Source organism: Melopsittacus undulatus, chromosome Z (assembly GCF_012275295.1).
Source record: "Melopsittacus undulatus isolate bMelUnd1 chromosome Z, bMelUnd1.mat.Z, whole genome shotgun sequence".
In the NCBI taxonomy this organism is placed as follows: domain Eukaryota; kingdom Metazoa; phylum Chordata; class Aves; order Psittaciformes; family Psittaculidae; genus Melopsittacus; species Melopsittacus undulatus.
In genome coordinates this window covers 91,765,558-91,780,684 of record NC_047557.1, presented here as the reverse complement: position 1 = coordinate 91,780,684, position 15,127 = coordinate 91,765,558, and the positions used below count along the sequence as shown (strand labels likewise).

Here is a 15,127-nt window from a genome sequence, read left to right as displayed (position 1 = left end):
CAATTAGAGGGTTTTTTTTTGCGGCTGTCTCTACAGAAAATGCCTTTGGCGAACATAATTTAAACCTCTTCTGTAAATGCATTTCATGCTTTGAAGTTGGCTAATAATTTCTGTCATTTAAGAACAATGTTCCATGATTTGCTCCTATTAGTAAAAGTGAGAAAATGAGTGCTCCCCTCGGCTCCCGGCTCCCTCCTGCCTTTCTGTGGGAGTGCTGGTGATCTGCTGCCATGTTCCTGCCTTGTGGCAGGTGGGAAGGTGGTGAAGACTCCAGGATGGCATCTTTACAATGATGCTATCGGCAGGGGGAACTTCACTGTTAGGTCCCAAGGTCACAGCCAGAATTGGGAAGGAGAACTATAAATTACAAAGTGCTGGACTGCAGCCAAGCCCATGGGAAGCTGCATTTAGCATATCATTCTCTAAGCAGCAGGATGAAACCTTAACTCCCTTTCAGATAGAATTTGAATGGAATTTGTTATAAGAACACTCTGATTGAAATATCACCCACCAACTGGCTTTCCATGACAACTCAGAAAGGGGTTGCAATCGTGGGGAGATCCTCTTCCAACCAGCCTAAAATGATGATGAGGATGGTGATAGAGCCCTATCAGATATTTATGAAAACCAGATGAATTCCTGTGCTAGTGACATGCTGATATTATAACAGACCTCAAATAAACTCCTGACACTAATCTAAGATCAGGCTTGTCCCAATGTAAACTATAGGTAAAACAACAAGCTGATTTTAGTATTCTGAACTGAAAACACTGCAAGAGATGTTAACAGCAATGTAGTTAGAACAACACAGTGCAGGTAAGTGTGATTATTTATTATGTGTGGATACTATGTACAGACTGCCATCAGTGCTGTAGACCTTCTGTGTAAGATGCAGAATTCAAAGAGCTTTATGTGAGTTATAGGCTCCTTGGGCAGTGGTTCCCATATGTTTCATGCAACTATTTTAAGACTGAAAAAGTTTATTTAGATTTTAAATATCAAAAAAAAAAAGAAAAGAAAAAAATGATCCATGTAAATTTTCTGTATCATAAACATGAAACCTCTGCCTCTGCATCTTGTTGTCACTCCATTAACTTCAAGACCCATATTTAAAGATGTGAGATAATATTATTGTCAGTCTCAGTGGGAAAAGGGGCAGCTTGAAAGCAAATCCCTTCCCCTTGCCTGCAAAGGAAGAATACTGGCATTAAGTGCTGAGACAGCTGCCATCCTTTCATCTTGGCACTAAGTTAAGTGATGGAAAGCAGTGAAGAGATGCTGGGGAGTTTGGGGAGGGCTGTGTGAAGGCAGACAAGAGTAGTAATTCATTGGACAGCAGCTTCCCCAGATGGATCATCCAGGCATAACTAATTTTGAACCATTTTGATAGTAAGTAGTAACTGATTCTCTGAAACACTGTCAGGGGGTTTTGCAATGAGGGAAGGCACTAGTAGCAAGAAACACTTAACACTGTGATCTGTATAGCTGTAAAGCCAGAAAAGTAATAAATTAGTTTCTGTAGTTGGAGAGTTGGTTTTTGGATGTGTGATATGCTTTTGCAGAAAGCTGGGAAAAAGCATCTAAGCACTTGTAAAACATCATAGAGATGGCAGGGAGGCAACTTTCCCTAGAACTGGTGGTGTGGAAATGTGTAAGTTCGGAGTAGGAGATGGAAGGATGAAATAATAGTTGGTCATGTTCTGTTTTACACCTGATGCTGTGATAACCTCCAGGTGAGCAGGTTTCAGTCAGTGCCGATTAGGACAGGATTATCTCCTCTGTTACTTGAGAAAGCAGGCAAATACATTTCTGCTGCAAGGAAAGAAGGGCAGCATTCTGTAAGTACTCCTTTCTCTGAGCCTTTGGCATCTGTAAAAATGAAGAAAATAACTGCTCTTCTGAACAGCAACACAAAGAGGAGATTCACGGCATCTCCCATATATGTGCCTGCAAATTCATATGTTATTGACCAGGATACCACTTTTACAATTTCTTCCTTTATTTCAAATGGATTTTGTGATTCCTAAGAAATGAGATGTCCAAACATCCACAAAACAATCTGTGTCGTTTTGAAATGAAAGAGCAATGTAGTTTTAATCCCTTCTTATGCACTAGTTTAACTTCTGATGCACCATTCAGATTTCTGAACTTATTTTACTAATTCAGCTCATACTGATTTATATGCTCTAAGCAGATCAAGCAGCTCATGCTAAAAAAACCAAAACAAACCTGTTAAAGTATATTAAATAATTATTTATATAACATCTCCCATTAAAGAACTTAAAAGCAACAGAAAAATTCATCGTTCTTCTTTGAGCTAAGTAGTATCCCTATGGCAGGATGTAAAAATGAAGGCATATTAAATCAAATATTCAAACATAGGTGTCTAAAGTCAATCATCTAAGTAATACATGTCACAAGCTAACTACTGCTTTGATTCTCACAACTCAGAAGGGAATCATTTTTGCATTTGAGGGTCACACTTCATAGAATGACAAACCAACATTTCTTAAACTGTTTCTGTGCAGGTATTAAAGGGACCCAGATTTAAAACCCAGGATCTCCTGTGGCTTTGGTTCATATGAGCAACTGTTAAAAACCAAAGCAACTTTTATTTAGCTCCTAGCTATAAGTGGATGTCAGATTGCAGACATTCAAGTTCAAAAACCACTCTGAAAGTTTACGTAACTGATCCTGCCACCTTTCCCAGCATGAGTAATTACTCATTTACTTACATTAACTGACTTTCACAAGGTTGGTTACTGTATGAATAGGGGTTGGCAGATCAGGCCCTAGGAGACTTTATCGTGGTCATGCTGCTCTTGGTAGCACTGCAGGCAGTAGTCAGCCCCATTGCCTGCCTTCTGTCTTCATCACAGGCGCAACCTCAGCCCTCCTCCACAGCAAGGGCTCACACCTTCGAGTGAGGCAGGCATCTTTCTGATGAAGACTGAAAGGCCATTTATGGATGCTGTGATACACATATCAAATTAAGTATTTTAAGGGAGGTGCGATAATTGTCACATCTGCATATTTAATGGACCTTGAGCTATAAACATGCCTAGTTAATATCAGTTTGACAGTGAATTGGCACAGTGCTGAGCTCCAATGCATCAAATTAGCATTGATCCGCAAAATGTTACTGAAAGGTTTCTCAAATCTGCCAAGTTTTGAAATCAGTCTGGGAGAAGAGGGCCTCTCCCTCTGTCCTGCCTTTTTAAAGTCTAGTTCCCTACTAGGAGTCCAAAAGCATTCCTTCAGAAATGCTTTAGGAATCTTTTCAAACTTTATTTTCCTATCCTTGCTAAAGAGTGATCAATTCCTCTTAGAGTGTCTCTTTGGTGTACAATTTAAAATCCTGCCCTGCTCTGGGTCAGGAATAGTGGAGCTGTGGCCACACAGTGCCCAGCCGGGGTTCAGCTGGGCTCTGTGCAGATGATGCGCATTTGATATTCTGGGATGCAGGTGCTCCACCGCCTCCAGCGCATGGCTAATAACTTCCAGGTGGGATTTGAAGGAACTGGCACTGCCCCACTACATTCCTCTACGGCTTCAGTCCTGGCAAGTTCCTCAGCTTCCCTTCTCCCTGTGTGATGTTAATACAGCTGCACTCAGTGGACCCGACTATGCTGGAACACCCTCAATAAACAGAGGGAAGCTGGCACGCTCTGCTCTCTGAAGGGTTCAGGACTCTGCTGCAGTTTCAGCTCCGTCTGCCAGTGCTGGGGTTTGTTAACCTTCCTGGCAGCCTGCAGAGCCATTCTGCTCTGGGGTGTGATGCCGGGGCCTGGCAGACCCTGCCCAATGGTGTGCCTTGAACAGGGTGAGTTGGAGTCTTATGCTGCCGGAGGAGGAATCCTCTGGGGTGGCCTCATCCTGGCTGATATTAGCTCACTTTGCTTCCATTTTGCTCTCTGATTTTCAAGAACTATGATAGAAGACTGTGCATTGAAACAAAAGAATTAAGATATAATGGTGACATATTTCTCCAGAATTTTTATCCTTGTCTAAGTGGTATACAAATGGTAGGGTGGTATTCCAGTACCTATTAAGAGCTTTCCTTGAAAATGCAATGTAACAGCTCTTGTAATGTTTTGCCAGAAAAAGTCAGATAACAGCACCTGTGAGAGAGGCTTGTGACTTTGATTTTTATCCCTGAAAGAATGGCAATTGGGTGGTTTTCAGAAGAAAGCCAATGAACGGGCTCTTTAGTGGTTGCTTAATACTAGGGATGCATGCTGTGGCATGTTTACCATGAGGTGGCACATGCCAGCACCAAATGGTTCTAGGAGTGGCATTGCCAGACCTGGAAGGTTGTCCCCAGAATGGCAGGCAGCGTACTGCAAGTTACCCCCTTGTTCCAACCTCTCAGCTGTCCTCCCATTTTGCTTTTCCACCAGTGGGGTGATGCTGTAAATACAGGGCCATGCTGTCTCCTGACCTCTTCCTGCAGCATGCTTTCTACTGCTGAGGCCACAGCTCCAGATTTTAGCTGCGGCACTGGGAGAGGAGGCTGTGCCTTCAGAACAGTGGCTCCAACTCCCATTGGACTCCTGGAGATGGAAAACTCCTGGAAATACCTCATCTGTGGATGTCCACTACTAGCCCTCACTCAACATCAGAAAGACAGCTAAAGATGCTGCTCCTATGGCTCAGCTGAAGCCAGGGAGAAATGTCAGCTGCTGTGTGATGACTAAGGCTCACATGCTTATTACTTTTATCAGTCAGAACTCTTAATCACTTTATGCTGTTTCATCCTATAACATGAATTCACTACAAGCTGTGAAATTCACCATTTTTGCCATGACTAGTTTGTGAAATCTGCCACCTTCCTTCGTGGTTCACTTTGTGCCCTAGTTAGGCATCATCTGTCTGATGAAGGAAGTCTGTGATTTGTTTCTTGCTGTTGAGCCAATGCAATTTCATTCCCCTCCTTTCTCCTCTTTGCGCTCAACTGTGATTTCATTGTCACTTTCGCCTTTTGAAGCACCAGGGATGGTGTGGTGTGGAAGACACTTTTGCTGGGGTTTGCATGCAGCAAGTCCTGGCTTTCCTCCTCTGTGTAATGTATGAGTCAGGCTCAGTCTTGCATCAGTGGGACTCAACCTGAGGCTTTAACCCTGGCTTTGGTTAAAGCTGCTTAGGTCTATTATATTATGTTTACCATCTTACTACATTCCTTGCAGCCTGGTTGCTGCAATATTTTGGAAATCGTTTCCCACCTGCCTTGCCAGTGCCTTGTTTCACGATACATCTGTTACTCTTTATATTGAACGTTTGCTGGCATTACTAACTGCTATAAATGTACCCAGTATACCATAAAAATACACAAGCAGCTGACTGGTTTTGCCTACAAGAAATACTATTAATCTTTCATTTTTCATATGCTCTGGGTAAGATCCAGTGTGTGCTTGAGGAACATTTCATAACTGAATCCTGTCCTAAATTCCAGTCTTCTCACTGATTGGTTAATGTCTAAAAATATTTTCCCCCACTCTTAATGTCTTAATTGTTCCTTAAAGATGTCAGCTCATCCATCCTTTCACCCATAATCTGCACTGTCTTGCAAACCCAGCAAGATATTATTTTAGTATTTCTGTCACTGAAATACAGTGATAAATGGTCATCTTTTAAAATCCCTGGGAACAGTATAATGGATGTGCAGGATTGCTTATTGACTTGCTCTTGCCAAGATGGAGTCCTGCCATGAAGTTCAGAAGGATCACGAGCTGCCCTGGATACTCCTCATGCTTCGAAGAGTCCTTTTGAATGGTAAAGCTTATGGATTTGTGCTATACAGAGTTTTATTGAGATAATGAGAGGAGATCAAAGGAAACCTTCCATCCTAGCTGTACTCATCTTCACTGTAGCTTCCCTTTCCATCTCTTTCTTCCTGTATTCTAAGGTTTTTTTTGGGTTTTTTGGTTGTGTCTTTTTTTTTTTAACCAGTTTCACAGAATGGTTTGGGTTGGGAGGGAACTTGAGGTCATAGTATCATAGAAAATTAGGGTTGGAAAGGACCTTACCTGGTTGACAGGGTTGACTCAGTCTAACTTAATCACCACCTCCCTATCTAAAATGCAATCATGTAAATAAGATCAGCAGCCCCATTTCTATTAACAGATAAATAAATGACAAATCTCCGAGAAACTCTGGCTGTCATTAACCTTTCCTCGGAAACCTGGAGAAGAAGGAGGTTCAGGAATGTCCCAAGCACATATTCATTACTTTGTCCAGCTATCAGAAAACCTATGGGTCTGATCCTGCTTCTACTCATATGGTTGATAAAGATTTCCTTGAATGACTCAGAGCAGGATTATTCCTGGTGCTTTGCACCCCATGCTTTTCTCTGTATCCACTGCATTCAGCTTGGGAACCTTGCAGCCAGACTAGCCCAAGCTATTTACTTACCACCACTGTGGACTAATCAGATGGCAGTAAAAGCTTTTACCGTGCCATTCTGTTTGTGATCAGCAGGAACATAAAAAGCATGTTAGAAAATTGATTTTTGGCATTAATTGTGAGGAAAGAGCATTATATTGAGCACAGATAGGGCGGTGGGTTTTTTTCAGGCAGAAAAATTCTATTTTAGTATTTTAAAAGCGATTCTGGAAGATGCTGAGCTAAGCCCAATGGACATACTTTTCAAATACCATAAGGCAAAGAGTACTTACTGAATCTCCTTAGTCTTATTAGCTTACATAAACATAAAAATTTGAATAATGTTTAAAAAGCTAAATTCTCCAGATAATCCATAATCAGTAAATGTTCATTACTGAGATGTAGCAAATATGCATAAGATTTCCCTGGTGACATTTTGGTTACACGATTTAAAAAGCACAGAAAACCCTCCTCCATGTGGGGCCAAGATGAAACTTCTGCAGGCTCCAAAGGTCACTCAGCTACAGCTTGGACCATCCTGGTCCCCTTTCACGATGAGCAGGAGAAAATCAGAATTCACTGTCTCATTTTACAGCTCTGGTGATTTATAAATAAATCATCCCCACATGATGATTGATGTCTCCATATAAATAATTAAGTCTTGACCTTATGTTATGACACCTGCTAAATTTTTTGGCACTTGAAAGCAGCGCCCAGGAGGGATCCTTGACACTGGATAAATAAAGGTGGGGCTAGATCTGAGGGGGAGCCAGGTTTTTGTTTACCCTCATTTGGTTCTGTTTGATTCCATCAGCTAATTGATGATGATGATTATTAATCTCCGCTGCTGTCTTCTCTATGGATTTAATTCCTGCCTGTGATTGCTGTTGGAAAGTTTGCTCCATTAGAAGCAGACTTTGATTAGATTTCCAGTAGCCCCGGTTTCCCAGAGCTCCCCCAAATCACTGTGTGACCTAACCAGGTCACTTTGCATCTCTTTGTGATTTACTTCACTTGGTGGCAGAGCCTGGGTGACACTGTCATTCTGCTCAACCAGGGTAGGTAGCAGGTGTCAGCAAAAGTTTAATTTGGAAGCTCATGAATTCAAAAGAAGAGCTTAATGGTTATCCCCAACACAGAGAGCTGCTGTGGCCTGCTCCTAGAAAAGAGAAAATCCCGAGGACATGAAAGGAATTCATGAGACGCTAGGCATCTAACAAAAGGAAAGCTTCCCGGGATAAGATGGGGATAGCTTTCTCATCAGATGATGACCATCTTTAATAAACAAAATGGATTTAGAGACTGTATTTCTGATTTTCACTTCTGAGGCCATCTGGGTTTACCATTTACCCCCCCTCCCCTACACTGGTACTGTATATACAGCCTATTCTGTGAAGAGCTGCAACTTTTCAATCTTGCAATAAAATATGAGCATTTCAGGGTAAGCGGGGTAACATAAAAAAATGAGCATCTCTGGGTTTTTTAAGCGTGTTAATCTGCCCACGACACAAGTCAGCTGCAGCCAGAAAGCAACATTAGAATACAGTTACAATAAGGGGCTTTCCTAACCCCCCAAAAGGCTTAAAGAAACAACTACACAGCTACAACGGGGCATCACCTTGTTCCCAGCCAACTCTGGGAACCCCAGATGCCAGCGTGGTGCCTGGGCTGTCTGGTTGCCCAGAGGTATCACAGTGGTACTAGCACACTTATGCAGAATTATTCTGCTGTATGCTTGCTGTGTTTTGAATGTGTATGCTCTTAAGGGTAAGGTGGCATTTTGCAAGGTCTGAGTTACCAGTATCACTGGGAAGGGGAACGTGTGACTTGCTGAGAGGTGCATTTATAGGGGAATGTGGTAGAACAGCACCTAAAACAAACCCCGTTTCCCCATTACTGGAGACCAACTCCTGTAATAAGAAAGTGCCTTAACACCCGCCCCTGCTTGCACACAGATTGAACTCGGGTCAACTAGATTTCCAGCCTAGGGAGATGCCGGCATTCGCTAACTAGTTTGCTCTGGATCCCATTCCTTTCCTTACAGGCATCCAATCCATCCCCGTATCCCCGGCTCCATCCCTCACCTGAAGTTCGGTTCCCGGTGCCGACGCCTCTCGGAGCAGCGTGCCCGAGCGAGGGGAATCGGACCGAGGAGGAAGGACGCGCCGCAGCACCGAGGAAGCCCGCACCGAGCCCAACCCCGGGCGCGGCACCTGCCCCGCAACCCCAGCAATTACCGGCGCTGTTAATTGCGGCGCTGCCCGCTCGCTCCGATGCTGCGGGCTGGGAGGGCAGCCCCGAGGTGAGGGGATCGCGCAGCCGGGGTAAGGGGGGAATGTGGGACAAGGGATGCCCCGCCGCAAGTTTGGGCACTTTCGCGAAGTGGAGCTGGGAAAAGTTGGGGAGCAGCAGGGGGATGCGGGGGAACGGGGGTGCTGGGGCGGCACAGCCCTGCCCGGGGAGGGGGAACTCGCCACTGACCTGTGCCGCGGCCGTGCTGTCTCCCCACACTCAGCGCATCCTCCGCGCCGCGCCCGCCTGCCGCCGCTCTGCGCGACGCAACCACGGCTCCGCGCCGACGATCCTCGGCGGGGAGGAGAGAGCGAAGCGGGACAGCCCGCCCGGAGACGGGAGGCCACCGCCCCGATCCCCGCCTCCCGCCCCCCCGCCGCAGCCTCGCCCCGGCCCCGCTCCGCTCGGCTCAGCGCGGTCCCCGCCCGCCGCGTCCCGCTGCGCACCTCCGGGAGCGGTGCGGAGGCCTCCGGCGGAGAGCGCAGCGCGGCCCGGCCCTGCTGCGCCCTCGGCACATCGTCCCTCGCCGGCCCGGGGACAGCGCGGGCGGTGCCGGTGCCGCCGCCTTTCCGGGGTGCCGCTCGCTTCTCAAGTTTGACACGTTTTGTCGGCGCCGGCCGCCTTGAAGGCTGTTGAATTATGCATTGTCTGAAGGGCAAATTACTGCCGTGCGGAGCAGGGGGCTGCCAGTGGAGCCTGTGTGTGCGCACAGGCGCGCAGACGGCTCCTTGCCGACAAGCTGTATCAGGAGCGGGTGCCTGAGTGTCTCTGACCCAAATATTGCGACCCCTGAACGCGAAGTTGGGGGGGACAGACGGAGGAAAGGTCCCAGCAAGGCGCCCGGAAAGCTTTTGCGTCCTTGAGCGGGCGTCGTCTCCTGGGAGGAAAGGGGCAAGGAGACACTTCGCCTATCCCCGGTGTGAATACAAGCATCCTTCTGGGCATGTCCTTCTCCGGTCTGCAATTTAACAATACTGTGGGAAATAATGTGTATTTTGAGTCTAGTTGGGAAGATCGGTGGCCCACACTTACTCCCAAAAAAAGAAGGTTGTTGTGAACACAAACCCCATAGGGAGAAATGGAATAAGTAATTGGAAGAGAACTGAAGTGATGGTGCTCCCAAACAATAAACTGTGTGCTGTGGTCAGGCCATGGTGGAGACTGAGGTTCTTTGGCTAGAGCTGGTGTGTGGACTGTGAATTAACTACACGGAAGGTACCTCTTGCACTCTCTGTTGGCTATTTTCCACTCTAAAATACCGAGGGGCTTTTCTCCCACAGCACAATGAGCAGTCTAGTAAGAATAAAACTAGGGTATGTCTATAATTCCCAGAACAGCCTCTCCGGCACACCTAGTTGTTGCTTGGTGTAATGAAGTGGCCACTGGATGAAATCAAGAAACACTAGAGTTAGATAAAATGAAATAGTATTCCCATAGCCTGTGCATCAAGGAGGCACACAGTGCTCTGCACCCACTCCTCAGCTCCCGGAGCAGTGGGTCCCAGAGGCTGCCCTTTGTGCCAGGGGATTGTGGAGCTGAGCTTTAGCAGTAGGACTCACCAGCAGAAAAAGTCAATGTGTTACACTGATGTCCCTGACATCCATCCTTAACAGGACGTTGTGCACATACAGTGTTACATGTATGTCAAGATGGATCCTACCTACAAGCCTCTGAATAGTTCCAGGTGTGTCTTATAAATAAACTGTGACATTTATTCTTTGACTAGATTAACAGAAATACATTATACTTAGTCTGCTCCCTAGCAATCAATTGTTCCCACTAAGTAGGTGTTATTTATTAAAGTATTGATTAGGGACCCAATTCTGTAGTCTTTAAGCAAGCCAGGTCTTTGCTGATGAATGGGATGTTTGATTGAGAGTTTTGAGATCAGACTTTATGTAATTCTGTTGTCATAGGAAGGAAAAGTGCACACAAAACAGCTTTCCAGGGGGAGATGCATTCATGCCACTTGGAGTTCAGAGGAAGAATAACACATGCTCCTTACGTGAAAACTGCAATCATCGCTTGACTTGAGCATCTTCTGTCATATTCTTTCTGATGCAGGGTGCATATGCTTTAACAGCACAAATAAATAGTCTCACTGGGGAAAGTGCATCGAGTTACAGATTATAAATGTCAAACATTCCTAGATGTCTGTTGCTATGGCAGGTGACCAAGGATAATACTGTCTTCCGAGGTCTGGCTCCTGTTCGTGTGGCATAAGGAAACTTGCACCTGCTATATGCGTGGTGCTCTCTTTTGTGAGCAGAGTGAGCAGAGCTGGCTCTGTACCCTTTATTCAGGTTGGGTTATGAAAATTGCTTTAAATGAATGACCTTGAAAACAAAACCCAAAGAAGAGCCCTGGCAGGACTCATCGTTATGTTTTTCTTCAATTTTTGTCTCTATCATTTGCAAAGCATTCTTGGAAATTTGATAAATAAAGTATTCAAAACAAGGATTTCCGTGGTTTATTTTTGTATTTGAGAGGATTGAATTTTATCTTTTCCCCAATCTGTCTCCAATGGAACAGAAGGCAATGTGAATCCCTTTTGTTTACTTCTTTGTTTCTGCTGCTGACTGCCTAATAAATTGAGCAGTTATATGTAAGGCTCTGGCTGCAGGCTGGTGCTAGTTAGTGGCTATTATGAAGTTAGGAGGAGGAGCAACAATCAAAGAGCCTTGGTTTTGAGATAGAATGAAATGAAAGGACAGAATGGAAAAAAAAATAATAATTATATAAGAAAATATACCTGGTAAATATGCTATAACAGTAAAAGATTTTCATACAGGTGTTCACGTGAAATGAGATTTCTTATTATTCTGAGATAAAAATATATTAAAGTGAATGTAATATTTACTGAAAGGGATTTTTACATTAGTTGTACAAATTTGTACATTCAGAGTGTAAGGAAATATCCCAGCATAGAATCTAGTATTGTTGTTGTGATCTAGTGATACTAGGACTGTGCTTATAATCAGGATTTCTGGTTATCATACGTTACAAATTGTCACTTAGAATCCTATTTATAATCTCACTTCTTTTAAAACTGAAAGGAATTGTTTACCTTTGTTTTGTCGTAAGTAAATGCAATTAACAAAATGCATTGTGGAAAGCTGGAAAATATTTCGGGGTGCAATTAATTATAAATTTGGTTTTGGTGCTTAGACACATGTAGCATATTTCTGGTGGAAAAGACTAAAAATGATTTATCTTGGTGATTTAGAGCCTGGTACTTATAGCAATACTATCAGAATGCTTTTAAAAAAGATTATTTGCCCCATTATGACAATTATGTTAAAACAAAAAAAAAAGTAATTCTTTTTATTATTAAGTATTATAGGAAAGTTCATCTTATATTGAGTCTTTATTCATCTCTCAGAAAATATCACAGAGAAAAATGAAGAGAACATATGGTGTCTTCTATCAGTCAGTCATCATTACTGCTTCTTCACACTATGTCATCACCCTACAAATAGCAAATGAGTGTGAATTTCTCCCTGCTGAAAGAGAAAAGAAGAAACTGGTTAGTGCAGCCAAGTAAGGAAAAAAAAAAAAAGAAAGAAAATTAATAAATATTACAATAGCATCAACTGGAGAACATATAAAATATTAAAGACAATGAGAATGAAGAGGGAAACCCCCCTAAACTGTCAAACAATGGTATCAAACCTGCAAATGTTGAGCTGGAGCAGAACTCATGAATTTCTCTTGATTTGATAGCCAAGCTTGAAATATTGATGGGACACAGTCTCTCTTGCCCATTCTTTATGAATGATTCTGTGCTATTTGAGGTGCTCAAACAGACAGTACTCAAATAAGAACTGTGGGGAATGTAATGTAATAGTTTGTCTCTGGGGCATCCATAAAATCCTGAATTTCCTTTTTAAGCAGACATCTAGGAAAAATATAATTTTATTTAATTCCCTGATGCTCCTATTACACTTCTAGTCTAAAGGTTGCCATTCAAATCCTTATCTGCAAAGCCTCTCTGCCATTCTTAAAGTCTCTTGCAAAGAAATACATGACAAAGCAGCCTTGGAAATAGCTGCCATAGGAACTTAATAAACCTCAACACTGGAAACATCCATCCCAGCTTTGGAAGGGATATTTCAAAATCAACCTCCTACAGAAGCAGCAAGAGCAGTGGAGGGCTTTAGGGGAGGGAAATGTATATATATGTGTGTATATATGTATTTATTTGCAACCTGGCAGATTTCCTCAGATCAGACAAATCCTCAGGACAGAAAAACCTAAGTGTTCATTTTTTTTCCTTCTACCTTCCTCCCCTTCCCCTCTGTGTTGTTGAAACACCACAGAGACCCAAAAGCAGACCCTGTGAATAAAGCTCTCTGCGTGATACATCCAGAATAGTGCAACAAAGCAGCAAATTAAGAGCCTGATAGGAAAGTCTAAAGCAAATTTAGGCCAGATTGCCTCCCATATCTCTAATCCTTCATTCCCTTTGGATCCTTCCCTGGAAAAGCATTTCATAATGGGATGGTAATGCACCTGGAATTGAGCCCCATATGTAAACTCATTGGGAAGCAAGCTCATTTGCAAGCTCCTTTCATTTTGATGCCCAGCTGAAATAGGTGCATCCCAGATGATCAGTGAAACTACAGTAAACAACTATGTGGAAGTACATAGATACTTGGACTAGAGTTAGATTTCTTCTATGAGCAGTCCCAGGATCTGATATTATTTTATTGATGCTGCTTTGGGGTACCTATGCCTGACTGGAAACAGGGCTTTCCTCTAGAGATCATTTCTTGAGAATTGCTTATGCTGCAGACAGCCAGTAAGGGTGGACTTGGCAGGCTGGGTATAAGAGCAGTGGTAGGTAATGCTAGGGATAAAAGAAAGCAGAATAAAAGTGAATTTTGTGGAAGTTTACCAAAAATAAGAAAATATGAAATAATTGCATACACTCTGCTCCTGGAGTAATGCTTCTGCATGGGTAGTACCTGGAAGGTAGGAATGGCAAGGTTTCTACAGAGAGGAAATATCTATCAGACTGAGGAATATCAATGGGACAATTTGTTGGGTACACAAACCATTCTTTGGGAACAAAATGAAAATCTCTGGAAAAATTATAGAAACCTCAAAAGACAGAATTGGAAGAGCTGTATTAGATCATACAGTTCATCCTTTGGTAGCAGCAGCAAATTGTCCCCTAGAGACAGAGGACACCAGTTATTTCATAAAAATATAGCCAAAAGGCCCAGAAGGAACAATATGGTTTTGACAGGGAAGCCTGAGAAGCATGTGATTTAGTCTAAGTGAGAACAGCCAGACCTACCAGACTCAGAATCCAAAAACTGCCTTTTTACTCTTTGGAAACTCCATTGATAACCTGGAGTAACCAGGAGCTGTGGCTTTTGTCCTCGTTACACTGGGAAGGCGCTGCAAGGGATTCTTTCCGCAGGACATACAAAAATGCATATTGAGATACCCCCGCACAACAGCATATAAGGTCACAGGGGTTTGGAGTATTTTACTGCTCCTCTTTTGTCCTTCCTGGAAGAATGGCAGTTGAGATGGAGCAATTGTTGATGGCGCTCTGAAGGACTGAACCTGAAGGGCTTGGTTCTGTTGAATAATGTTACTCTCTAAGACGTAATTTATGGTGAGTGAAACCATGCAGTGTTCTAACTTTGGATCTCCACTCCATCCAGTTTCGGCATTTGGGGCTTGGGGCTCTTTAAAAATCACTTAGGTCTCCTGAATTTGTATGCATCTCATATGCAGCTCTTTATTGTTCATGTTTGGGCTAGAAATGGAACTCTGATCTATCAGTATAATGATGGACTTTGCAGTGCAGTGGTTGGGATGACCCTGAGCATGTTTTTCCAAGGGGACGAGTGGGATGAATCATACTGTAAAGATTAATTGGAAAGAAATACCCTTAATGCTGGCCAGCAAAAGGGATCCTAAAGGGATCACTCCATCACTGAGAAAATGTGTCACAGCTCTTTCATAGGTAACATAAACAAGGTTCTTTTTAGGCTGCCAGGAACAGGGGCATATTTCCTGGCACTTGCATTCATTCTTCTTGATTTTATATGTTTTGTAAGTTGGTGGTGTGACTCAGCAGAGAGGGAACACAGTGCAGGCATGTAAGGCTGTTTCTGAAGAACTATTCTGAGGATCAACCAAACCAAAATAACTACAGAGTGTAACATATAATACTCTTCCTAGCCTCACATTAGGCCTGGCTTCTGCTCCCTTATCATAGACCTTCTCCCTCTGCAGCCTCTCTTGCCTTCTGCTCTTTTACACCAGAGAGCGTGCCTCTGTGCCATCCTTCCCACATCCTATTGCAGAAACAAAACCATCTTTGACCAAACTTCCCTTCCACCTCTTCTTTTTTCCTTTGCTGCTGCTGTCTTTTGTTTTCCGTGTTACTATCACGAGTTCTATTTATTTATTTATGTATTTACCATACAATATG

At 43.4% G+C, this 15,127-nt stretch overlaps 1 protein-coding gene across 1 annotated transcript in view; it reads right to left on the bottom strand.

Moving 5' to 3' along the window:
- The window catches only part of CHST8 (carbohydrate sulfotransferase 8), a 179,627-nt gene extending 170,665 nt beyond the window's left edge, over nt 1-8,962 (bottom strand). Inside the window, exon 1 of the mRNA XM_005152185.4 lies at nt 8,863-8,962. The gene's annotated coding sequence lies outside the window, so the exon portion shown is untranslated. The remainder of the gene's footprint in view (nt 1-8,862) is intronic.
- Between the last annotated feature and the right edge of the window lie 6,165 nt (nt 8,963-15,127).